Source organism: Excalfactoria chinensis, chromosome 5, assembly GCF_039878825.1.
Source record: "Excalfactoria chinensis isolate bCotChi1 chromosome 5, bCotChi1.hap2, whole genome shotgun sequence".
In the NCBI taxonomy this organism is placed as follows: Eukaryota; Metazoa; Chordata; class Aves; order Galliformes; family Phasianidae; genus Excalfactoria; species Excalfactoria chinensis.
In genome coordinates, this window is record NC_092829.1 from 50,216,984 (window position 1) to 50,243,285 (window position 26,302).

The 26,302-nt window shown below is 41.5% G+C and overlaps 1 protein-coding gene across 9 annotated transcripts in view; it reads right to left on the reverse strand.

Moving 5' to 3' along the window:
* The window catches only part of TSPAN4 (tetraspanin 4), a 378,614-nt gene that overhangs the window by 199,205 nt on the left and 153,107 nt on the right, over window positions 1-26,302 (reverse strand). For all 9 annotated transcript variants that reach the window (XM_072339188.1, XM_072339195.1, XM_072339186.1 and 6 more), the window contains one exon: window positions 23,737-23,780. The gene's annotated coding sequence lies outside the window, so the exon portion shown is untranslated. The remainder of the gene's footprint in view (window positions 1-23,736; window positions 23,781-26,302) is intronic.

A 26,302-nucleotide genomic window follows, 5' to 3' on the forward strand; every position in this document is an offset into this window, starting at 1 on the left:
AGCAGTGTTTTCTTTTGGCTTTGCAGCTTCAGTCCCAGTAAAACATCTGGAAGGGATGGCACTGGGGGAAAAAGTCAGAAAGTTGCAAGCATACAAGAAACAGTGAGGAAAATCTGCTCTGTGAACTTTGGGATCTTCCATGCTGATGTCAGAATGACTTACTAGGGCTTAGAGTCCTCACACCTGTCCCACCATGGGCAAGGGCCCAAACCATTCCTCAGTACTTCAGAAACTTGCTGTTTCCTAGACAGCTGCCCACTGAGTACCAGCTGTATTTCATTCCAGACTGAGTTCTCTCTTCAAGGACATTGGTTTAAAAAGCAGGACTCTCACAGTATTTTTTGTTTCTTTCTCACTCCTTTCTTCCAGAATCTCTATCTCCTGCAGCTTGTAGAGAAAAGGGAATCATACAGGTGCTACTCCAAATCCAGTAGCCAAGCAGAGCATTCTGTTCTGGTTTCTCAGATATTTATTTAACCCTCTCCACCAAGCTGTGTTACAAAGCCTCATCACCGCTGGTTCTCCCATGCACAAACAAATTGCTACATCCTCCCTTTTGTCAAGTCTTCAAAAGGCTTCTTCATAGCCAGCCAAAGCACGTACTGTAAGTTGAGAACTGTGAAAAAGATGAGTTTTTAGCTCAGTAATGATACTGAATTTAAATCGTAGTTTTAAGTGGTTGCAGAACATTATAACAGCTGTCTTTTCCCTTACCCTCGTTCCCCACTTCTGCCTTCCCACCTCCCCTTGTCTCAGTTCACTGGGGGTCTTTTGGACTCTTCACTGAACATTCAGCTTAGAAAGAGGAATCAAATCAAGTTTTAATCAAGCATTCAAATCACTGCAGGTAGATCCATTTGACAGCCTCAATAACCAAGCACTCCTGTGACAAAAATCACCGACGCATGAATCTCACATATGCTGTGCAGAAGATGAAGTACCAATGCAACACAATCATCAGGGACTTTCCACAGCAGACTACTATCCACACAGCACAGATAAACTTAGTGTTAATAACTCTAATGCACTACCATATACTCTAAATTGGGGAGGAGGAGGGGGGTAGTGCAGAAACATTCCCAGATGCCCAAGATCAGTGTTTTTTTTCCATACGCATAAGCAAATCACACTCAACTGATTCCAGGAATCACAATCATCCCCTCGAGCTCCATAAGCAGCTCTTCTTGGCACTGCTGTCCTGCACTCAAACTGCTCTCTTCTGCCATCGCTGTTATCCAGATCTTTTACCACAAACAAATTCACTTTTTGGAGGTCTAAATTTTTCTGCCAAGAATGAAGAAGCAAAGCTGGTCTCACTTGATAAAGACCTGAAAACAGGTGCCATGTGGAAACAGCCACAAAACCATATTTTCAGTTTCATGCAAAACCCAACATGTTTCTCTGTGCTCATAAAGAACTATCACTACTAGACCAACAATAAGGAAACAAGATTATTCTACCTATTCCAAACCACAACTTAAGATCTCCCCACCACTTTTAGATGAGTTGGTATACTCCTGAAATCCACAGATGCAATACCTGAGGAATTAGAAGAACAAGGGGCTGAAAGAAGGGTCTCTATTGCTAAAGAAGGTAGCACTAAGGTTGTAGCAGTGTCATATCCACCATCCCATTGCCCTCCTTAGCCAACCAGGAAAACAGCAACCACTGATCCTAAGATTTCTGGAAGTTGCACTTAGTCTGGCTCTGCTGCAACAGACTACCCTCCAGCTACTGCTAAATTCTAAAGGACAGAAAGGATCCACCCAAAAACTAGCTTGTCACATCAGGAAGAAACTTGACATCTGGTATCCCTTGTCCTCTGTCATATGCACATGACCCCGACCAGGCCATCTCAACTTACACCTACCTCCTGGTGCTTACAGACAAGTCGGTGCAAGCATACAGATAAACGAAATTATGATAAAATGTGTCAGCAGACAAAACCTACCTAAGGATTTTGTGAATAAGTGCTGGTTTCCCCTTCTATAAGGGTTTTCACTAAATTCTGCTACACTGATTTCCCTACACACTCAGTTCTGTGATGCTCATCCCTTAACGCCATAGCAAATGAGCCCATTTAGTTTCCTGTGTAAGTCAAAGCTCTTCTGCTTGTCCGCCCCATATTCACAGCACTCATTTCTGAAATCGGCTTCGGTCACAAAATCCTTGCAGTTTATCCTGAGTGGGAAACATCTCTCCATGAGAATCAGCAGGTTCTTAACATATCCTGTCAATTCCCTCCTCTTACACTCAGGTAATAAGGACAGAACAATTATTCCAAGGAGGTTATCAGGATATACTATGGCATAACAACTAACAAACTGCATTAACGCTCCCATGGTTGAAAATAAACATGGCTTTTCTTTACACAGGAAAAAAGGAAAATGCTTCCAAACTTCCTGGTAGTTATAAGCATCTTAGGGACATTTTCCATCTTATTAGAAGATTCTAGTGCTGACATGTCTCTATCTGCAATAGTCTGTCTGCAGAATACAAGGCATCTTTGCAGCCCAACATCCACTAATAAACATCAAGCAGAGGAACTGTACCCAGCTTGTGATGGAATGATACATTCCCTCCTCCCACTTTCCCTTTCTTGACAAGATTAGTTTCCCTGGGATGAAGGGAAAAGAGAAGCATGTGGCAGTGATGCATACAGTCCTGGCTCTGTGATAAGCAGAGACTGCAAACCCACCATTCTGTATCCTGCCAAACATCTGTGAAGTAGATTACAGGACTTTGCTGTTGGTTGAGTCGTTTATTTAAATTCTACCAGAAAACTGCATTTCAATCTCAAAACTGTACTCTGCTTCCCACATTTCAAATTGTTTCTGCTTTTTGATTTGGCAATATAACTCCATTTAGAAAGAAACTAAAGTTCCTTAAGCTCTGTCACTATTCACATGTAATGTAGGAAAAAAACTGAAACTCATTTAAAATCTTCATTTGTGAGACATAAATAATCTCAAACATTCCTACTCAGTATAGCTGGCAACGTAAAGCAAAGACTAAAACACTGCTGGAAACAAAGACATGAAAAGACAAACTTCTCTAAAGATCACACACTACCAGTGGATGGATAAAATCCATCCTACCTTGTGGATGAGCTTATCACCACAAACACTGCAAGCTCGCCTTGATTGGAAACCTCTAACATTTGGTACTGTAAAAAGACCATATGACATTGATTCTTTCTGAGTTCAGTCTAGTTATCAGTACGGTTGGGGGAAGACAAACACAGACAGATGCTACTCAACACGGTTGAATCTCTGAGCAGCTCTAATAAATAATCCTCCACTTTCAGGAAACAGTGCTTAGAGACTTATCACTCCTCTGTCAAACAAAGGAGCTTCGGTCACTTGTGTCCTTTATTGAAAATACCAATCAGGGATTGACTCCTGGGTCCAAAATTTAAGCTACCATCCACTTCAGGAAACTGAACTTGCTTCATTTAAAAAAAAAATTAATAAATAAATATAAACCGAGGCTATTATCACTTACATAAGCATCAAACCACCTCAAACTGCTTAAAAGTTCAAACAGAGGAAGAAATAAGAGTTTATTTCACAGGGGATGCTACGCTTCAAACAAAGTCAGAAGTTGGCTTTGAAAGTGAAAATCCCACTTTTTGAAAATATCGAATCAAAGTTCCGTGCTGAGGGTCCTTTCACTTCAGGGCATGTAAAAATCTATAAAACAATTTCTGTACATCTTACCCAAACTTCCCAGTTTCAAATGGGACCAGTCAAGGCTACACAAGGGACAACAAAAAGAACAGTGAACTGACATCACAGTAGGTTTGTTTTAAAAAAGGTTTGGCTAAGAACAGCAATAAGGATGGCTTATAGGATTTAAATCTCGTGCCCTGAGACTAAACTGATTCCTATTTCAGCTACAGCCTATCACAGAGAGGATGGCAGAATCACAAGGTGATGATGTTCACCTATATTCTATGAAAGTTAATGTAACTGATGTGTAGTTTTACTAATATGATCGTTACTAATATGATCACGCAGGCCCTACGCTTTTATTTGTATTGCTAAATGCATGCCAGTGCTCTGGATCCTGAAATTCTTTTTATTTTTTTTAACCACAAAAAGCTTGCGAGAGCTCACCCATTTCTTGGGTACTTTTGTCCTACAATCCTCTGAAGTTGGACCCTGCTTGGCATTCTCCAAACTGCCCCACATTGTTGTTCTGCCATTAAGTATCCTTAGCACACACTCTGCTTCTCCAATTGTTTCACCACTGAACATGTAAGTGTTGATATAAGGAATAGGAAGCTTGACTGTCCTTCCTGTGACACAGATTCATCCTACATGTGAGGCTGCATGTGAGAGGGAGTAATCAGCCCTCCAGCTCCAAACCTTGCTTCACTCTGCCTTAAGATCTCTCCTGGTTTGTAGCACTGCATATAAGAGGGCTGTCCACATGCAGGCACATCTCCATTCATACTCACACATTCATTTCTGTTCCTGTTCTGATCACAAAATTATCAATCGCCAGTAACTTCTTGATGTTAATTCTGCCTCTATCTGCTTTGCACCATTTCTCTCTTGTAGCCTAACTAGTGTTAACACTTTCAACCACAGAACAGGCTTTCTTAGCTCTTCAAGTTCTCGGGACTAGCCTATAGGCTCCTGAGGTTTGATCACTGGATCACTTGATCTCCAGGCTCCTTCCTCCCAAACCTGGCTACTTTTGATGCAGCCACATACACATCAAATCATGATTTCTACTGGTCAAAAAGCCAGACATACCAGGAAAAAGCCAGACAAAAGCCAGGAAAGCTCTGCTGCTCGCCACTTGGTAGCCATCAGCAGCTGTGGATAGCAAAGCCTGTCCCCATCTTTAGTGGGGTAGACCAGTACAGTTGCTCAGTACAACCTGTGAACCAGCATGCACTGCTTTATAAATTGCCCGCCATGGGAAGAATGACAGCATGACTAAGCAGGCAGCATTTCTACTGGAAAATTCCCTTCCCACTTTCTGTAAGTGCATGCTAACGCAGGTAACCAGATGGCCCACTTCATGTTGAACTTGTGCTCCCATCTCCTGCTGAGACAAGGTGTCCCACATTCTCCTCACAAGCCAGGGAGTAAACAGGTTCCCAGCTTTTACCTTTCGTCTTCAACACAGATGAGCTGGGGAGTCCACATGGGCAGCATGTTTGTCAGCACAGCCTCCTCCCCCTTGCACAGTGGGCACAGCTCTTCACACCACTTCCCACAGCAAGAGAAAAGAAAGGCTTTAACAGATCTCAGCAACTGGTAACTTTGATGAATTGTCTGGCAGTGGCATCTGCTGCTAAGGATACAGATATGCAAGAGGAATTAAAAGGCATTTCTCCATAAAGCAGGTGATATCACTGCAGATATGTCACTGTATCAATATATATTTTTTTTCCTCTCATCTGATCAATGAATTTTGCTTTGGTGACAGAATCAATAAAATGGCTTGGGGACACAAATAACTCCAAATTAACCTTGCAGAAATACTAGAATTCGGACAGACAACGTAAGCAAAAATATCCTTATGTACCACTCAGAGAAGCAGCTTTTCATTCCGAGCAGAAATTTGCTACATTCAAAACATCATTGAATAAAGCTCAAGGGAAAAAAAAAAAGACAAACAAACAAAAAGCCACTGATATGTATTTCACAGAAATAACTGAATCCTATTACAACTGATCTGTGCTCTGTGGCTACCAACCCCTTAAGATGGAAACACATGAACATTCATAGATTAGTTGAGTCTCAGGAAGGCAAACGATTCTTAAGGGAAATTTTCTATTTCAGTAAAACAGATGAGAAGTTCAGAAGGAATTCATGCACATCAACCTGCAGAAATACTTCCCATTCAGGTTGAGACTTCAGAAATAACCACAACAGAATCACCACTAGAATATTCATTATAAGCTATATGCTATACCCATTGTATATAGCAAACCCTGAGGGCACATTTGTCATTTCCTCCAGAACTATCAAGGGAGTTAAAAGCACTGAATAAAGATGCTTTATTTGTTTATTTATAGCAACTTTCAGGGTGAATTTTCTTTAAGGTGGGAACACGAGAGCAACAGTTCTTCAGCTCCTCATCTGATTGCTTTGGCTGTTCAGAATGCACAAAGCAACTGCACAAAGCTGCTGTCAAAACAAAGCTGGGGACTTTCTGGCATCAGGTGCATCCAGTAAGACTGCATCATTCTGGCTTAGACAGAGCAAAAAGGCTCTACTGGCTGCTAAGGGCAGACAGAGGTGGGGGAAGCAGGTTGGCTGTAGGACAGAATGTGAGGGCCAGGTGGGCTGAGCCAAGCCCATGGTAAAATCCCATTACAGGTACTAATTCAGACAGTAAAACTTAATCTGCAGGCTGCCCTAAGTTCTTCAAGGGATGAAATTCCTCTTGTGCAACTGTCCTGGCTGCAGTCATTCCACCTGAATGCAAACAAGGAACTCACTCTTCAACCACCTCTGTAGGACACACAGCAGGATTTGACTTACATAAGGGACATCCATCTATATTAAACAGGGTTTTAAATGTATTTTTTAAATATGAGATAAATTAAATGAGAGGCTTCTGAGCTGGCCAGCAGGGAGCAAAGGATTCGCTGAGTCAAAGCACTGGCCTGGTCTCATATCCTTTTGTCATGCCTATGAAGTACTTCCCCTTTTGAAAATGTTTTTAATGCTTTCAACCACTTTTTAATTCAGAGTACTTATAAATTAACTGCGAATCATCTGCAGTGAAATGTGTAAAAGGAATGTTAAAGCAATGTTTTCTTTTATCAACTTTAACTTGGGGAATCTGTTCTGGGCCTTTAGATTATGGGTTGCTTTTGCTTTGTCCTAAAAAGTTTGATGTTAGAGAAACAGGGCAGAGAACCTTAAGAGAATACCTAGAAATACATTAACAAAGTTCTGAGGAGTGTTTCACAAATAAACTGTTCTTCAACTTGTATTTAATGGCAGTTTCCAAAATGATAATTTCTAACCATTGCTGCACATCCACACCACAATGCGACCAACCCACAAAGGACTCTTGCCTTGTATAGCTTTGCTCCACACTTTTAAATGTATTTCTAGCTGCCAATTAATAAATAAATAAAATAGGTAGCACAGTATCTTTCCCAATCTAAGCAGTTTTTATGCTCACTGATAAAAGCCCTGTTCTATGGAGCTACAAGACACTGTTCCCTCTCACCTTGCATTTTGTTGGTAGAAGGACTTGTCACGTGCACATAATTCTGTCCAGTTTCTATTTTGTATCTGTCTGCATACCACCTGCCAGGAATATTCCCTCTAACAATGTGTTCCAGCAGATTGGTCTATCAGACTCCATCCTGTAACAAGCCGAACACAACCAGCAGTGCTTAGCTCATGCTATGGCCTCTTCCAGCCCCTCATTCTCTTGCCAGATAGCTCCTGCTATTGTATTCAGTTCTTTTCTGTCAACACTTGGAGTTCTTTGCCTCACAGGTAAAATGTGCAGCTTGCTCTTGTCAACACAGTGGGTTTAGTGTTAGCAGAGGAAAGCTTATGGGCAAAAAGGCATCAAGAGTCCACTGCTTGCATACCACCTCCTTGCATATCAATCCCACAGAGTTATGCACTCGTAAGACATAATCCTAATAGGATGGCAGCATGTCAGCTGCAGAAACTATTTTAGGACCATTCATAATATCATCCTGCTAAAGACGAGGCAATTTTGTGAGAGGGAAAAAAAAAAATGACATGTAGCACTAATGCAGTTTTTACCTGACCTTGCTCACATGCTACCCAGCTATTTGCAATTCCTCCTATAAACTATGCCAAGCTTCATACTCAGAAATGAAATGCATATGGACGGTATATTTCCCATGATGGAGATTCCTATGTTATCCTCAACTGCAAAGACTTGATACTTCACACCACAGTTCTGGTTGGAAATAATGTGGGCAGCACATGCCCTGAAATTCCCAGCAAAGACATGAGAATGCCTGAGGCCTGGAGCTGAATTTTTGCTGCCTCTTCCCACTCGGCCCCAGCTGTTCTGCTGCACCTCTCGGATTAAAGTGGGAATGCTGACAGAATGCTTCTCAGATGGGAACAAGAAGTCCTGGTCAGGGTGCTTCTCAGATCCGGAGAGGCAAAAGGCTATTTTAAATGTGCTGATTGTCAGGCACGTGGAAGTCCACAAGGCTATGCCTTGGGACTGGAGAAAGAGAACACTCTCCTAATTTTGGACATGCTTTCCCTTTGGACTGTGGCAGCCATCATTCAAGTGCCAACACTAATGCACAGGGCACAAACATAGCAGTATATTCCATGGTCCAGGCTCTAACAACACGTGGCCCAGGAAACTGCTGAGCTGGAAGTAGTATGTACTTATGCTTAACCACTTCTAACAGATCTGCTGGCCTAATATCGCCTAATTGCCTTCAGCAGGCAACATGTCCCACTGCAGTAAGTTACTTGGGTTAACAAAACATGGTGTGAAAAAGTACTTTCCATTTTGCAATTACCACCTGAAATATCAAGTTGTCCTACAGCTCACGCACCACAAGCAACTGAGAATAAGCAGCCTTTCCTCACTCATGCCTCCAGGTTGTTTACCACTGTCAAAAGACTACTTATTCACCCAACCTCTTCCCTCTGCCAGGCTACTATTACTGATAATAGCATCAGCCCTAACTGCAAGATCAGGTCATCTGGAGGGCGCTGAGCACTGTGCCTTTTACAGAGGATTAGGGACATTAGTTTCCAACTCAAAACCCATAATCACGCAGAATTAAAGAATTACAGAATTGCAGAACCCAGAAAGACTTGAAAAGATCGCCCAGAGGAGGGTCAAACAGGTTGTAACTATGCCAGGCCACACAGACATTCACTTCATCTGTTCTCGATGACTGCCCAGGCTGGAGGTTACCATTTACAGTATCTTAGTGCTTCACTAGCCCACGAACGTTTTCTCACTAACAAACTTGAATATTCTATTCTGTGACAAGTTTTTTCTCTTACTCTATGCCCACAAAGTGCTCTTTCCTTCTTCTTTCCGGCAGCCACTTACAGGTTTGTGAGGCATCATTAAATGTCTTTACCAAAGAACTGCAGTTCATGCAGATATTGTAGATATTATTTAGACCCTGACCATTAGCATCTCACTTGGTCCGGTTGATCCACAGCTGTCAGCTACAGCTCCCAAAACGTAAACAATATCCATGCTGAGGTTGTACTGAGCATCAGACAAGGAACACTGCACAGGTCTGGTGGCCAAAATGCTGGGGCACTGCAGGGTGGTCCTGCCTCTTGAAACAACACTTAGCACTGACTTAAATTTATGCTGTGATGCATCATAACCCCCAGATCTCCTGCGGGTCTGCTTATACTTATGCAGTCGATTATTTCTCCATTGAGACATATTGCATTTATCATTACTTTTCATATTTTATCCCCAATTTGTCAAGAGCCTTTTAGCCATCAAATGCATTTTTATTTCCCACCTCCTCTTAAAATCAGATTGGGACTGCACAATACGCATATTGTGCTATGTGAGGAAAGAAAAGCTTCCAGATTCTGAGAGAGTATTTTGAAAATTAAGTTATGAATCAGAGTCTGAACTACCTTCATAATCCTTCCCTCTCGGTATCACAGGTGCAGCTCATCTCTAATGAGGTTTCACGGGATAATTAAATCCGGACAGCTTGGGCAAACATCCGAATCTTCAGTCACTCACCTTTGCTGACAGCCCTGGCAGATAGCTCACGGTGTTTTAATTCCTAACACAAAGAGCACATCATATCTGGAAGCATTGACTGAATGTTTTAGACATCTCTCATTGCTTTTCTGCTGTAGGTAAAAATGGCATTATTTAAAGTGCTGCATTTGGAAAGGACTTTCTCATGTTCTTGTTATTTTAGGCAGCGCTGCCACTAGTAAAATTACACCACGGGTTTTGCCATGTCACCTCTTTAAAATACCCATTCAACTATTTTTGTGCCATGCGGATGACTAACCTAATGTCCTGCAACATATTTCTAACTCTTACTGAAGGTCCCAAAAGGGAACATACAGTGAGAGCAGCACACAGGACATGAGGAGGCAGGATTACTGCATCTATTCCTGTCTTTGGACTTTAAACAACTCTGGGAACATCCTTTAAACTGTCTGCAGTCCATGTTCACACCATGTAAAATTGCTTTGGCGAGAAGAACACAAAACTCCCACTTTAGAGGCAGAAAACACCTCCCAGGAGCAATGAACCAGCAGTTAATTTGGCTGCTCTGGAATTAGCATGTACATTAATGACAATCAGATTTTATTCACACAACATCTCTGCTGTAAAATCATCCTCATGATACAGATTGGAGCTGAAAGGTTAAAATATTAGATGGACAACTTCTGTCTGTAAGGCCGAAATATAAGCCAGGACCTTATGTGCCCAAGCCCAGCACCTCACCCACTAAGACATCTCAAATAAAAATAAAACCATATAGATTTGGCAGATCCTGATGTTTGCTACTCATCCTGTATCTAACACCTCACTAACACAGCTTATAGTATGGAACTACATTGATTTCTTCAGCCTTACCCTGCATCTTAGAGCAAGACACTCACTTTTATGAAGTTGGTTTTCGACGTGATATTTCCCAAATTCACTTTCTGTTACAGATCAGCCTCATAACATAGGAGCTGCATGACAAAACAGTATCCTCTACTTGATATCAGCAACATTCAGCAAAGCAAGCTGTGCCAGCATGATAGAAGATAAAATCAGGCAGAGATAGCTCTGGCACTTAGTTTGCTAAAGCTACAGCAGTGGTACGTGGTGCCATGCTCAGTCAGCAGGCCCTTCTAATGCAAGTCCAGCCAGCTTGCATTATCTGGGGAGACCACATCTCTAGGTGCCTGCATTATGTGCCAAGTGCCAGCAGAGCAAAACTCAGGTGCCCACAGCAGCGTCAGGCACACAGGAATAGCACAGAGCAGGTTGGCACAGAGGCACTGAGAGGGTCAGACAGACTTGCAGCTTCACTTCAATGACGTGCCTGGCTGAGAGGTTACTGGGTGTGGAGCCACATGCTTGTGCCCTGGGCACTAACAACAGAATCTGCACTCGCAGCTGACACTGGTATCTCCTACCAACAAAAGATTTAGCAGCTCACTCCAGAATGAGGATCGTACAGTTATTCAACTCACAGGGCATCAAAAACTGCATCAACAACAGTTTCACCAAGTCCTGCTAGCAATGGCCTGAAGGTTATATGTTTGAAAAGTCAAGAGACCAACAAAACAACACATTTAAAAGTAAAGTCAGTCGCAAAAGCTTTGAACAAGTCCTGACTGTAAGTACAACAATCTCTCCTTCATGAAGTTGGGAGTGTTTTTAGTACTGCTGAGAATAATCACCTGAATTCTGTCAGAAAGGGATTAAACCCACACAGATCCCATACATATCACAGCACTGACACAGTTTGAAGCTTTACAGAGAGCTTTAAGTATCCATGTTTTAAATACTGTTTTTTAAATGTACAACTACAGGAAGGCTGTGAAAGAGTAATATTTACACATTTAAATTCCCAAGGGAATTTCTTGGCTAGAAAAGTTCTGGAATGAAGCAAAAAAAAGAGAAAATCTCCACTCCAAAAATCAAGGATGAACAGTCATACAAAACAGTGTTCAGGTGGGAATGAACAGCAAACCCCACCAAGCAAAACACACCAGCCCAGGTCTCTGGAAGCTTGTGACGTGTGAAGCTACAAGTCCATGGAAGTGAAGCTTCACAGAAAAGAGATGTTTTTTTTTCAAGTTGTTATTGGTTTAGTGAGATTTTGCACAGTTCAGCAGATCTTTAATTATTTACATTTAAGCAACTACCAGAAATAAAAACAACATACGATACCTTGATGAGAGTGCACCAGCAACACGGGTCCCTCCCAGAGTATGAGTGGAGCAGGGCTGGGGTTCATGGCAGCGAACCGCTCCCCTCCGGCGTCCGGCCGCACAGCTCTCATGGGCGCTCTCACACACAGCGAGCGCTGAACCCTGATTCATGATTTCAAGTTCCAGCCGTGGAATGCAGCCATTGAAAACCCAGAACTATTTTTACCCCTGAGCAGCCGCAGCATTTCCATCCCATAAAGACTTCTAAAGCTAATGCCTTACCCTTAGCACACACCCTGAACCTAACCAGCTAAGATGCACGGTTCCCTGGCATTCGGTCTGGTTTTTAAACTGCGCAGTTGCTATCAACAAGACAAAGCAGCTCAGCCCCTGGCATTATTGTCAGCCCTCAGAAGTCAGACATTTGATCCCAGTTGTCAAAATTAGAAATTCCTTGGGAAATGCTCCGCTTCACAAGATAAGATTAGCTCAGAGCAATGACTATCTCTACAGCTCATCTTGTACACCAAACTCAGTCCGCGTTTAACAAAAATGCCATAACTTCTTCAGTGAGCTGACAGACTACAGATGCAAGTGAAAGCACTCCAAGTATAATCTTCCATTCTAATGAAAATCACAAAGCCAAAACAATTCCCCAAAATCTGCAAGTCAAACAACAGCTTTTTATATAGAACACATTCAAAAATATGAAACAGACTTCAACAATCAGCATCAAATCAGAGCTAGACACTGAAATTGCCTTTTGAGACTATATAAGTATCTTGACCACTAGAAACCTTTATAATTGCAAGCCTTGAACCTAAACAACCATACTAGTGTGCCTCAGGAGAAAAAAAAAAGTCACCTTGCTATTTACACCTCTACAGTAAGACAACAACAACAACAAAAAAATGTGATTGGATTTTCCCATAAAAGAACTAATCAGATTTTTGCAGTCAACAATAATCAACGCAATATGAAAGCACCTTGGCAGAGAACAGTCTAGAAGCAAGTGGTCATACTTAATGGGTCCAACTGCCAAACAAAATAGCAGATTCACTGATCTAGCTTTTTCACATCCAGCTTCTAACAAAGAAAAATAACAGCAGATGTTACACAAATATGCAGTTAAAACACATGAGTCAAGATAGACATCTTGAAAGGACAGTCCACTATTAGTAGTCCTTAACCTATGGAAGCATCTGGAGGCTTCTGTAAGAATTAGCAACTCCACAGCAACACATCTTACATTAAAAAGGAGTCCCACTCACAGCCAGCTTTCACGGTGACAGAAGAAATAGTGTGCAAAAGGTGAGACTGGCAACTTCAGAAAGAGGAAATTAAGCAGCAAATGCTATAACCTGTCTCCTAAAGTATTATAGTGCAAAAAATCCCTAAACAACTCCTTCAAATAACAGCTGCAAAGTAACCTACAGTAGGTTAGAGAAGAGCATTGGAGATGTATTGGTTTCCCTGTCTCCTGCTGTGAATGTATAGAGCATCCATCTGCAAATGAAAAAATGCAATTCTACATGTGGCCTTTACAAGACACAAGGCTACAGATTATCCAAGCAGGTAAAGGAATCCAGGAAAGCCGAGAAGACAGAAGGGGATATTTCCTGACATGCTTTTCAACCTCCGAAGCTTTTATGTTTCATGGTGCCCCATTGACAGTCACCCCACACAAGCAGTGGAGCAGCAAACACAAGCGTAGAGCCCATAAGTCTTCAGGTTGCTTCCTTTGCTGATATCAGTACTTATCACAGCTCCTCAGAATTCAGAGCTGTCTGACATTTTCACAAATCAGAATCCACAGTCTAACCCATGAGCAGAGATTCCACCCTATAGAAACCACACGGCATTTTCTGTAGGGAAAGGTGACTTTTACCTCACAAGCTGCAGCTGGAGATGACAAGGCCCGTATAACAACACCATATCAAGAAGTCTCCGCTTGTCACCCCTTAAGCCATCAGAAAGTAACAAATCTCTTTTGTCAGCCTTCGGTTGTCTCACTGCAAATTAGATCTCAGGGAGAAGAGAAGACATCCAGGGAGGAATGGTGTGCATTAGTTTGTACAATGGCTTTTGTTCCACGCAGCCATATGGAAATGCAAGATAAGCGTGTCTATTACTATCCAGAGACAGTAGGACACACTGCACTCTGAGCATAGGAACAAGACCCATTTATGCCAACAGGCTCCAAGAATGCTCAACCCACAGTGAACACAGTTGCTGCATGTTCAAAGAGCTGCATATAGGCAACAAGCGCCTGCTATTCTCTTTACTTCTGACAACTTCAGAGCAGTCTAATATTGCATTCACTATGAGAAAACAAAATGGAACAGAAACACGTATGCTGATTAGCTGAAACCACTCACACCACCATTCAACAAGTTCCCATGTGGATCACTGCTAATGCAACACCTCAGTTGCTCCCCCTGAACACAACAAGCCAATTATACCGAGATGATGAAATTTTTGGTTAAATCTCTGAAAACCATTATTTTAATACAAGAAAGGCAGCAAAAGAACCAATCTAACATATCCAGCGACACAGCAAAGAGAGTAGGAAAGTGGCTGTGAAGTACCAGTGCTCTCTCCCCGCATGCAAAGCAGGCATTCTCATATAAGGCACAAACACAAACAAGATACAAGGTAGGGATGGAATAATTTCCACGTGGTTAAGAGCTTCATGTAGCATTTACAATAGCTCTGCCTGCCCTATGCAATATCTGAATGGATGACATCAGGAAGACACAGCTTCAGCCCCCATGATCTCACATACATGGTTATCAAAGGTTTCTAAATGCCAGAATAAAAGCTTGCAACATGCACCCACAGTTACAGGTACATTCCCTCAAACAGATCACAAAAAATTACTGAACTCACAGGGACAGGTTCTCCTCAGAGACAGACCATAGACCACAGACTACAGTGTTAAATCAGTAGCCTATGTGAAAATCTAGTTTGCCACTCAGTAATTAATTCTACCACTCAAGGGATCATTCACTAACAACTGCGCGAGAAGGGCCTCCTCCAAAACCCAACTCTGAACATCATGATGATCTCAAACCTCCCCAGCAAATGACTTCCTCTTCCTCTCTGTCACTTACAATACAAAGACACGTACTCGCACCTTAAAAAAATGTGTGCAAAAACACATAGGACATTCTGAGTTCATTACAATTCATGTGTTTTGTTGTCTTCTTTTTTCCAACAAATCCCACCTAGAAATAACTTGTTTATGCTCTCTGAAAATGGAAACCACTTTTGCCATTGACTTTATGACTCCTTAAGTTAAGCCCTCCAGTAGCTCTGGCCATGTTCCTGCTAATGATGTCCCTCCCACATTCAGCTTTTAAGCACAAGGAATTCAGCAGTGAAGGGGGCTTGTTGGGGAATGAGAAAGCTACAATTGAAGTGTTCAGAAGAACACAAAACATCTAAAGACAGCCAGCTCTGACATCAGTAATACGAAGCTCAGAAAAGGCATTAAACAAACAAAGCAACAACACAAATATTGTAAGGTCCAGAAGACTGAGCTGCTTCAGCTTAGTGCTGTGGGAAATAAAGCAGAAAAAAATGCTGTTACTGCGAATTCCTGCCTCCATGAGGGTTCTTCCCAGCCAACAGCCTTCCACTATTTCTGCAATGAGATGACTCTTTCAAACTTCGTTATATTTTCAGTGAGGCATTAGAAACCCAGTCAGCAACAAGAAGTTAAGAGAATAAGTCTAGTTAACAAAAGCATCTTCACTTTTCACCTGAGATTTAAAACATACCTGTAGCCTACACATTAAGTATGTACAAACTGCGCCTGAAATCATTGAATCTCTGAAGGAAAAGAAAGGGTAAGGGACAAAGCCCTTTCCTTCCCAACAGAATATTTACCATTCTCACTGCATACTACCAATAGAATTCAGCGTGGGTGGTTTTTCTTTTCTATAATACAAATCTGAGGCTGCCTGATAATTTCTGCCTTCAATATCTCATTTAGCAAGTGTACAGCTGACAGGTAAACAGAGGTTAAGCCAGATGTTTCATACAAAAGATTATCGTGATAGAAAAATAAAGGGAAAATGCTCACCGATGTTGAAGGTTTGCAGAAAACTCCACACAGGAGCAATCACCAGAGGAAGAGATCCCGCTTTAGTGGTGGTCAGCCCTTAACTGAGATCTGGGAGAGGTGGAGCCAAACTTCACCCCTTCTGGTAGCACAGCGGAATTACCTTCACCTATGCTCCCACAACTGACTCATCACTTGCCTCAGGTGGTTAATCAGAGGTTCATCTGTGATCAACAGTTTCCTATGCAGCAAGTTTCAAACTTTGTGAAAACCAGAAGCTGAAGAACCAAGATCACTTCCCTGGGTTTTAAGCCATGCTCTCTCAGAGACACTAGAATAAGACACTAGAATGCCAACACTAGAAAGGAAGTCATTCACAATCTTCCACAGGTGCACTCGCTGATTCATTTAGAGATGCTGAAGGACTGCTCAAACTGGGATTAGCAATAAGAGGTCTTGTGTGAAGGCCTCAGAATTTAGTGATTTCTTTCTAAATTCGGAGTTCCAAAGTTATTTACATCTTTTCTTATAAAAGCCAATCTTTTCCCCTCTGTTCTTGTTTTCATCCCTTATGAAAGTGGTCTGGGATCAGTAGTCAAAAAGGAAAACGACAAAAACACAAAGCCTAGCATGAACCCATGGCTTTTAGGTATCGAAAAACTAAATTACAAAGCATAGCACAGTAGCCACCAGACCAATTACCAGAGAGGCTTTAATGTATGAGGGGGGAAGAAAAGAATGAAATGGAAAAATAACAGTTTCAATTTGTACCAACCTACTTTTTTTCCCCATTTAGAAAATAGTAACTACTTTCCTCACTAGAGTTAGTTTTCAGACTTTTTTAAGCACAATCCCAAATCATGAATCACTTTATCTTGAAGAGCCTATATGCTTATAGGAAAAAAAGCTATAAAGGAACTAATGATCACTGATGATAAACTGTCCATGCACCTGAAGATCAGCAGAAAAAGGAACTTGAAAACTCCTTATCAATTTTAGTGTCAGCATTCAGGGAGAACGTCAAATTATCAAAACTAGCAGCTACAAAGCAGAAAGTCAGAGTTCTTTCTTTTACTCTTTAACAAGTACAGGCAGGTTGTCAATCCTGCTCAAGCAGAAAGCAAAGGGAATAACCTGAGTGCTGATGTAACAGGTACCACTTTCTTGCACCACTCAAGGGAGACTACACAGAGATGTCAAGTCTCACCCATAAGGAGATTCCAAAAAGGGAGAATTTCCTGCTTCAACCCCCAGCTAACTTTCTGCTAATCCTTTTGTACTTGCATGCAGAGTGCCCAAGCATGAAAAGACACTCACAAACACACAGTTATTTCTTCTTCAGCAGCCTCAAGTGCTAGCAGTCATAAACAGTTGTCATCGCTGTCCATCCAAAATGCACATCCATGAAAGAGAGAAACAACTGTACAGCTACCAATAGCCAAGTTTCCAAACACAACACAGGCAAGTTGCTAGCTGCAGGCTTTATGTACAGTTCATGTCACTGCAGTGTCACACCCAACACCCTGAGGAGTCTCATCCGCTTCACAGGGGTGAGAGGTGGCTGAGGCCAAGAACTGACTTCACATGCACTGATACAAAACCAGTCTGACAACAAGGGAAAGCTCACACTGCACCACTTGCACTGAACTCCTCATGTGGTTACCTTCCATTTTTGGCCTGTTTCTTAGAAAAATATCTCTTGTTAGATGCTGCAAAATGTTTCAAAGCAGAAGTTTCTTTCAGAAATTCCCACAGATACCTTCCCTAAATTCTTTCTTGGACCACAGCCTGTTTTTCCCTCCTCATTTCTTCACTCACCTCCTCACTTTATTTCACTATTCCATATCAACAACTAGAATGTGAGCAGTCTCTATAAATATACACACACAAGCAATGAATGCCATAGTACCTCGTGGGGAAAAAAACAGGTATATATCTCCTGCATTACTACATTCACGTGACTGCTCCTTGTCCAGTTCTTTAGAATATAAAATGAGAAGAAATGGAGGATCAAACAATTGCAATAGAAGGACAGTAACATAAATGTGCATCATTTTTACTTCTTTTTAAATGGAATCACACCTGTAGAACTGAACAACAACAAACAGATCTCTTTCCAAGTAGATTTTGAAGAAATCAGAGAAGAAATGCTACTTAGCTTCTATGACTTGCAGCAGAGGCCTTCCTTATCATAAAGCTTACTTTTGCAGGTAGCAATGCCCAAACTAAAACATTCTCAAGTGAAGAAGGAGGGGGTGAAAATATACATTTTGGTATTTGTGAGAATCAGCCACAAAGCACAGTTTTCCCATACATCAGCTGTTCTCCAGGTATATCCAGTTGAATGTTTTGCATTTACCCAATTTACCCAGGGCTGGCATACATCTGAGGGTCCAAACCACATCCACTGTGCACAGCTAAGTATACTAGCACACAATTAGCCCAGGATTTATCAGAGTAGGCTAGAAGACAGAGGACAGCCATAACTATGTTAGTTGGCACTTCTTGTAACTTTCCAGCTACGCTCCTAAAACAGGACAGCTAACCTCTTCAGCTCTAATTGAATGGTACAAGAACAGTTAAGTGGTGAGAGATGCTCTTATCTGGGAAAGCTGTATGTGATATGTACAGCTTAGACATGGCAATCAATAAATGAAGCTGTGATCAGTGGCGGCAGCCGAGCCTTGGCTAATCATAGTGGGGCATCTTCTATCTGACAGATCAAATCCAGAACTGGAGTCTCTGCAAGGGGAACAAGTTGGATCCCAGCAGTTTCTCAGCAGTATGTTGTGGAACAGTTACTACTAAGAAAGAAATCTGAGTGACACATCTGGCATTGAGCTGGACTTTGCAGGTCTGATCACCCGAAGGTGGGATTCAAAACATACTCAGCAGCAGCAGCAAGTTCGGGTGATCAAATGAGCAGCTGCTACCTGCTGGCACCAGGTCCCTGGTAAGGGGTAGCCAATAGGAAGCAGGCATGGAACAAAGCACACACTGTGCACTGCTGCACACACCACAAGGTATTACAGCATGCTTTAGACATACACTACAGCAATTAGCAAAAAAGAGAGGATTAAATGCAATTTCTTCTGACATATACGTTTGTATGCATTTTTCTTCACTTTCTTCCAAGTGTTAGCCACCTCCATCAAAGTGTTCTTAGGATACAAACTGACTATCACAGCTGCTCTCCATCATCATCATTTTCCTCAAGTTCAGCTCATTCTACAAGCTTATCTGTTTCCTCTAGGAACAGATCTACTAGAACACAATACCCCTCCCATAAAATCTTTCCTCACATACTTCTTTAGACCACCAAATCTACCAAAACACAATCACTAAGGTGTTAGTAATAAGCACTATCAGTAACATAAGGATTCTAAAGGCATTATGCACCTAACTTACTTATACACTCGGAAAAAAGCCAAAGACTAAAAGCAATAACAAAAATATATGACCATTTCCTTCCGCTTGTGCAGTCATATCTTCTCTTAAAAAAATAAAGATAAAAACCACAGTTTTCAAAGGAATGAAGAAAATCAGAGCTACGTGAAGGTGAATGCACTTATCCACTATGTGGATCAGAAATGAAAAGTACCAGCCATTTTGTCATTTGGAATAAAATACTTCCATGAGTTCTCTCAAATACTACTGTTCTACCATTCTTTCAGAGGCTGGTATTTAAACTTTCCCTGAGTCCCCCAGTGTCTTACAAAAATCCATCAAATGTAGCTTCTAGTAATGCTTCGCAGTTCAGCATGAACTCACGCAGGTTCAGCTTCATGTAAACACTGTTTCTTTCCTGAAAGCAGTAATTTGCATCAATGATGCACCATTGTGCTGCTCAAGCACCATGGACAGGCGAAGCACCAGCCTGATCTGCAGAATACCACTGACATATCCCTGCTAATGATTCAGCATTTGTACTTGAAAGTTATGGGTATCCTTAGTTTGCATCACACTAGCAACTGAACTTGGAAATTCACAGCCAAACACTGGATAAAGTGCTACTTGGGAGAGCTAGATACCTGTAAAAATGACAACAAATGAACATACAAGCCACATCAAGAAGGTGGATAAAGAATGCAACAGGATTTCATAAACACTACCTACCTTTTTCTCCAACACAGATAACGACGCACTGTCAAAATTTCCTATTAAACCTTTAAAGAACTAAGATCTCAATGTGCTGGAAATAACCCAATGCAATGCATTGGAAAATTGTTAAGCCATAATCATTTTAGCTAAGAACATCATATTTATGACAGCTTCACCATGTTCATTACAACTCTGGCAAAAATGGAAAGCTTTTTACTCCCCATTTAACAGCTATTTTTGTCAAGGCCTGCACTGCTATACCAGAGTACTAGAGGCTCTGGCTGCATTTTAATCAGACCCAGTCACTCCTTCATTTTAGGCTAGAGAATAGTGTTGAGACATGGTTTGCCTGTCTGCTGCTGTGAATGTATAGAGGGCATCTATCTGCATCTGGAAAAGTGCAATTCCACATCTGACCTTCACAAGACATATTTTCTTCCAAGGCTACAGATTACCTAAGCAGGTAAAAGAATCCAGGAAAGATAGAAAATTCTCCAAGAAACTGAATTTTTACCAAAACAGTGCAAACATAGCTTCTCACACAAACACAAGAAAAAGAAACGTTTGTCTAGCACTCCTTTTTCCAGCCAGTCACATCCCCAAAGAAGCATCTGTGACTGATGCCACTTCACTCTGACTGCAGGCTTCTCTTCTCCAGAGCTACATTCTACTCTAGTGACAAAAGCACCAGGCTGACATATGGATGATTATGATTCAAATCCTGGCTCTGATATCAACCACTCCTCTAACATCAGGTCAATCATTTAACTGGTCCTCTTCTCTGTTTCCCAACTAGTCTGTAGGTTCAATATTACCCTATTTACTATCTGTCGTACTTTACAAACAGGGCTGCATAGCAGGGATACCCAAAATAATCTTGCAGAGCATATTGTTCTGTGGAATCTAATTTCACTGAGCACAAAGAGTAATCAACACTCTTGAAGCTGCCCATGCTTTTGTAGATTTCTACTGATACTTATTCCTGTCACCTGCTAAGGTGATCATCAGAAATGGATAGCTGCAAGCTTTAGCAATATCAGTGTTCATGTTCATATCCTCACCAAATCTGTATTAAATCTTCCGTAGGAGGAAGTCGTGGACCTTTCTTCCAAGGTACATTCTACAAGAATTAAAGATGAAGGAAGAACGCATTTCTGTAATATGAGACCATACATTACAATCACAATCCTTAAATCACATGACATGCAACTGATTAGAGGACAGTGAGATGGACATCTGAAAGTTATCATCTGCCCAACATGCAGCACCTACAGAACATGACAAACTTTGGACCACTCCTATCCCTATGCCATGAAGGAGGGAAACACTGCTAGCTGCAGCCAAAGCTGTCAGCACTCATCCTCTCCTGGAGCAGCTTAGCTACTGGACGAAGTGCAAACAGTCCCCAAGCTTGCATGGCGCTTAACAGAGTTAAAAGGATGGGAATGCAACTACAGATCTACCTTTCCGTCCCTTCCTTCTGTTCTTTCTAAGAGGTGAAAGAGACAGATAAATATCTGCTCCTTCCTTTTGTTCTTTCCTTATGTCCCTTCCTAATGTTTTTTATACCACTTTGATCTCCAGCTATGGGAATGTGAGAGTGAAAACCAATACAAAGCTGTTACTTAGTGGAGTATTTCACATTACAACAATGCAGTAAAGAGAAAACTGCAATAAACAGAACAAAAATAAAAATAAGAAAATGCAAACTAGATGAACCACTGGCACATTTTGCACATTTGCACATTTTGCCCTGCCATGCTCCTGCTAATGATGTCCTTCTCCTCATGCCTTCTGAGGTGCCCTTTCCTGAATCCTTCCAGTGCTCTGAGTGCTCCCTCAGTGTGCCCTCTGCTGAACTCTCTTCAAGCTCCATGCCTTTCAGCTTTCTTCTCTAGTCCTGCTGGGCTCTTCTTTTTGTTCCTTTCCCTTCCACATTTCCTCTAAGTTGCAAATAAACATCAGCTCTTCTCATGACACAAAATACCACACTTCTTGTTCAGATTGGGATCAGTTTGTTTGTTTTATTCCTTTATGCATGTGTTTTGCAATTACCACAAACTCTTCATGGCTAAAGCAGGTATCTTCATTTTCTTCTCAAGTCTCTCCAGTCCATTATCTTCTTTCTTAACTATTCGGAAACAATAACTGCATCCTCCTGCTGTACCAGCCCCTAACTTGAATGTCGTTTGCATCTTGGAGCTTGCTCTCTACTCTTACATCATGTATCTACACTGTATCTCAGCTCAGCAGACACTTTCCACACAGCACTGTTTATGGGCCAGTTGTAACACTGTATCATCTACAGAGATAAAACTCTCTTGACAAATGCAATCTGGTTTCACAGCTATTTATCCAAAATGCCACTTCAAAGGCCATTTCCCTACACCATCTCTTTGGAAATATTATTTCTTTCTATGTTAGCCTCCCTTCATTCTCTTCTCTCTTTCCCATCTATAACAAGTTATATTTCATTGCTATGTTATCCACAGCGTAACCACAACTCTCTCTCTCAATTCTTCTTCGTTATCAGAAGTTCAATTTCTTTCTCCGTCATAGCCCTAGGGATTCTATCAGCTCTACTCCAGTTTGAAAATGTTTTATAGCCCTGGTGTGGTTTCTAGCTCCACTGAAGTCTGAGGGATGCGGAAGCTAAGATTTTGTTATATGAGTAATTTCTGAAATCATTCAAACTACTCAGTGCATAAAGTTGAGCATAATGTTCAACTTCAGAAATGGCTTGCTGCTATCACTAAGTAAGCACAACCACCTTGGCACAACTAAACCAGATAATATTCATAATACTGAAGCAGCCTATAACAATCACATTAACTTTTCTTAGTATGATTTGTACTAGTTCACAGGACTAAAATAATAATAATAATAATAATAATAAAGACCACTCTTAGTTTTTATGGCAGTAGAAATGGAATGTATATAAAGGTTTGAAGAAATAAACAAAACACAACAAAGCCCACTCTCAATCTAAGAAACTTCATTGACATAAACGGGTCCTGTATGACTGTATTCATTTTGATTCAGACTTAAGGTGACAATGGTGCCCCTGCAGTTTTACTTATGGTTAAGGCACAAGATAAAGTCACCTTGGTTTTGGTTTGCTCCTATTTATTCACTAGTTTCCCTTCTGATATCCTTCAGTGCCTCCCAGTAGCAACTTTGATGTGCATGCATATCTTTACCCTGTCTCGCATATACACATCACAATACCACAAATCACATGAATACCATCAATTTTAGATGATGACTCAACAGTATTAAGCCAGAATACACAAACTTCATTGTACAGAGACATTATCAGCCAGACGACAACGGTTATCCCACTAGGTCCAATCCATGTTTGTTTCTCTCCCTTCTGAAAACTACAGTTTGTGAATGCTCGAGCCTACCCTATATATTTATTTGAAATATTTACAGATTCCTAGCTTAGGCAGATACGCTTTGGTAAAATGGAAGATTTAGTGTAACTTGCAGCTGTTACTAAACGGGAAGCATCTATTTTCAGATGCTGGACTGCCTTTGTAAATGTTTTCAAGGAGATACCCTTCCATCACACTGGTACACCACAACAGAGATGGTTCTGATAACTGCGTTATCTCAAACAGGCAATAATGAGCTCAACAAAATGTCCAAACCAAGACACAAGTAGAAAAGAATACATTACCAAGGGGAATGGAGGATACTCACCTCTGCTTCTGCTGCCTGCCTTCCAATATACTCTATTGAAGCCTCTGTAAAAAGAGAAAAAGATGGAAAATTAAACAACTTAAAGACACCACAATAAATAAATAAATAAGCCAGATAAGAGAATGTCAGACATCTGAATATCTGTTTAAGATTTGTTCACCTGAATGACAGCGCTGATGTGAAAAATACTTGGATAAAATATGACTGTTTGGAACCAATCCCTAGTCTGAATTTGCATATCAAATATTTCATTTCCAGCTCTGTATTTCTTTTGCTGTGTCCTACAGCCACACACACAGAACACAAATCTCATGATGGGGTGGGGAGCCAATACCTCCATGCTTATGACAGAGGGTGCGAGACACCCAAAAGCCACTGCCTTCTACAAATTGCTTTTATTTTAGAGGTATACTTAAATAGGCTACATCTCTGACTTTAAAGTCTCTTTGGCACAAATCCTTCACACTTCATGCACTGAACCATGGAAATCTCAGCTCAAAAAATACGAAAAGATATTACAGTTTGCTTTAAAAAAATAACAATAATAATAAGCACATTTTTCCCCACATATGAAATAACTTTTCTAAATAAAAGCACAAGTCCCAAACATACTAAGGAACACCGCAATGAAAGGAAACTGCATTTAAGTGCTTCTCTTTCCACTCAAAGGTTTTCAGGCCCCATCGCCATTTTGCACGGCACACTTACATGTACAGGAAGAATACAGTTAGGAAAGCTTCCTTCTTTTTGAGAAAACACAGTTACTGGAAACTAGAATCAAATACAAGAGGCAGGTTGGCTCTACTGGGACCAGGTTTCCCCACAGAAGGGCGATAGGAACACTGTGGAGAGTTGTGGGAGCAGACTGGAGGCACAGGGCCATGAAATGGGGTCTGTGTCTCTCAGGGCCTTGTGACAGCAGGGGTGCACCTGAGGTCAGAAAACAGGAGCACCCCAGGACACATCAGGGCCCAAACAGGAGGGCCATCAGCAGGCTCTGAGAGTATAAAGCTATATCCCATTCTCCTTGAGGTGCTGGAGACCCATCTCTGCCTTGGCAGATGGGAAACTTGAACTCCCCCGTACCCTGCAAAGCTCAAAGGACCACCACATGCCCAGCTCAGGGCTTTGCCTCAACCTGGATCCTTACCCATTTGGGGGCTGCCTGCTCCCCCCTTCTCCCAAGGCTCCTGGTTCCCCAGCCTCAGCACCACCTGCCCCACAGGGTCAGGCTGCTCCTCTGCAACAGCCGCTTTCAGTCATCCGATCAAAACAAGCCTGTGAGCATACTGCCCATCTCACCTCAACAACCTCCGCTCAGCTCTGCCAACCCACAGCCATCATTGGACTCACTTGGTTCTAAGAGCAGGCCAGAGGCTGCTCAAGGGCAGGTTGGTGCCTGAGTGGCCAGGCACAAGGAGCAAGAAAGTCTAGGAGCACCACAGCTGGCAGCAACAGCAACACAGACCTTCCCTGCTTGTCTGCCTTTGGTAAAGGATATTTTAACCTTGGAAAGCATAACCTTTCAGTCAGACACAGCTGTCATACTGCTGTCCAATGCGCAGTAAAGTACAACAAAGAGTTTTTGCTGTTATTTTCAAGTTGTTCTAATTAGGAGACTACATACTCCTCTGCTTAATACCTGCTTTATCCAAATGGACAGGTCAAATATACAGCTGACCTTTTTTTTAATTACTAAAAAAAAAAATTACTACTAAAAAAACCTTTTTTTTAATTACTCACTGTAGCTATTTTGCATGCCAATATCACTAAGAGATTTGATGTTGAACATCCCTGTTTGGATATAAATAACACCTATTTCCCCTCAAAAGTTGGCCAAGTATACCCAGGGCAAGTGCTGTCAAGCCACATCATCTACATCCTCTATGACAAACTATCCTACTGCTGTCAGTACTCAGCCCTCTGCCCCCATCAACCTCTAAATACTCTACTTTTCTATCGGAACATTCATATTTTAAGAGGATAAACACAATGATGGAACTAACGCCCACACAGGCATGAACACATACAGTAAAGACTGAAATGGAATCCACCTGTCAGTTTTGGCTAGAACAAATGTAAGCATGTTACATTTTGAAGAGACACTGATTTTTTAAATGGTTTATACATTCTCATACATAAACAAGAAAGACATACTACCATACTGGTTGCAAACTTTTATACCTGAAAATGTTTATTTGCCCATATGAATTACAGATTCTAGTAACTATACTGGCACTATGAAGGTTGGGCTTAAGCAGAGAATATTCTTTTTATTCTGAACTTCTCTGTCACTTTCACAGTAAATTATTTCTCTCTCAAGTTCAGAAGGGAACTTCCTGTGTTCCAGTTCCTACCCACTGCCCCTTGTCCTGTCACAGGGCACTGCTAACAAGAACCTGGCATCATCTACTTGACTCCTGCCCATGGGATATTTATGAGCATTAATAAGATTCCCCTTTCCCCAGTCTTGTCTTCTCCAGCCTCAACAGTCTGAGTTCTCTCAGTATTTCCTCATACAGGAGATGCCCCAGGCAGCCTCTAATCATCTTAATAGCCATCTGCT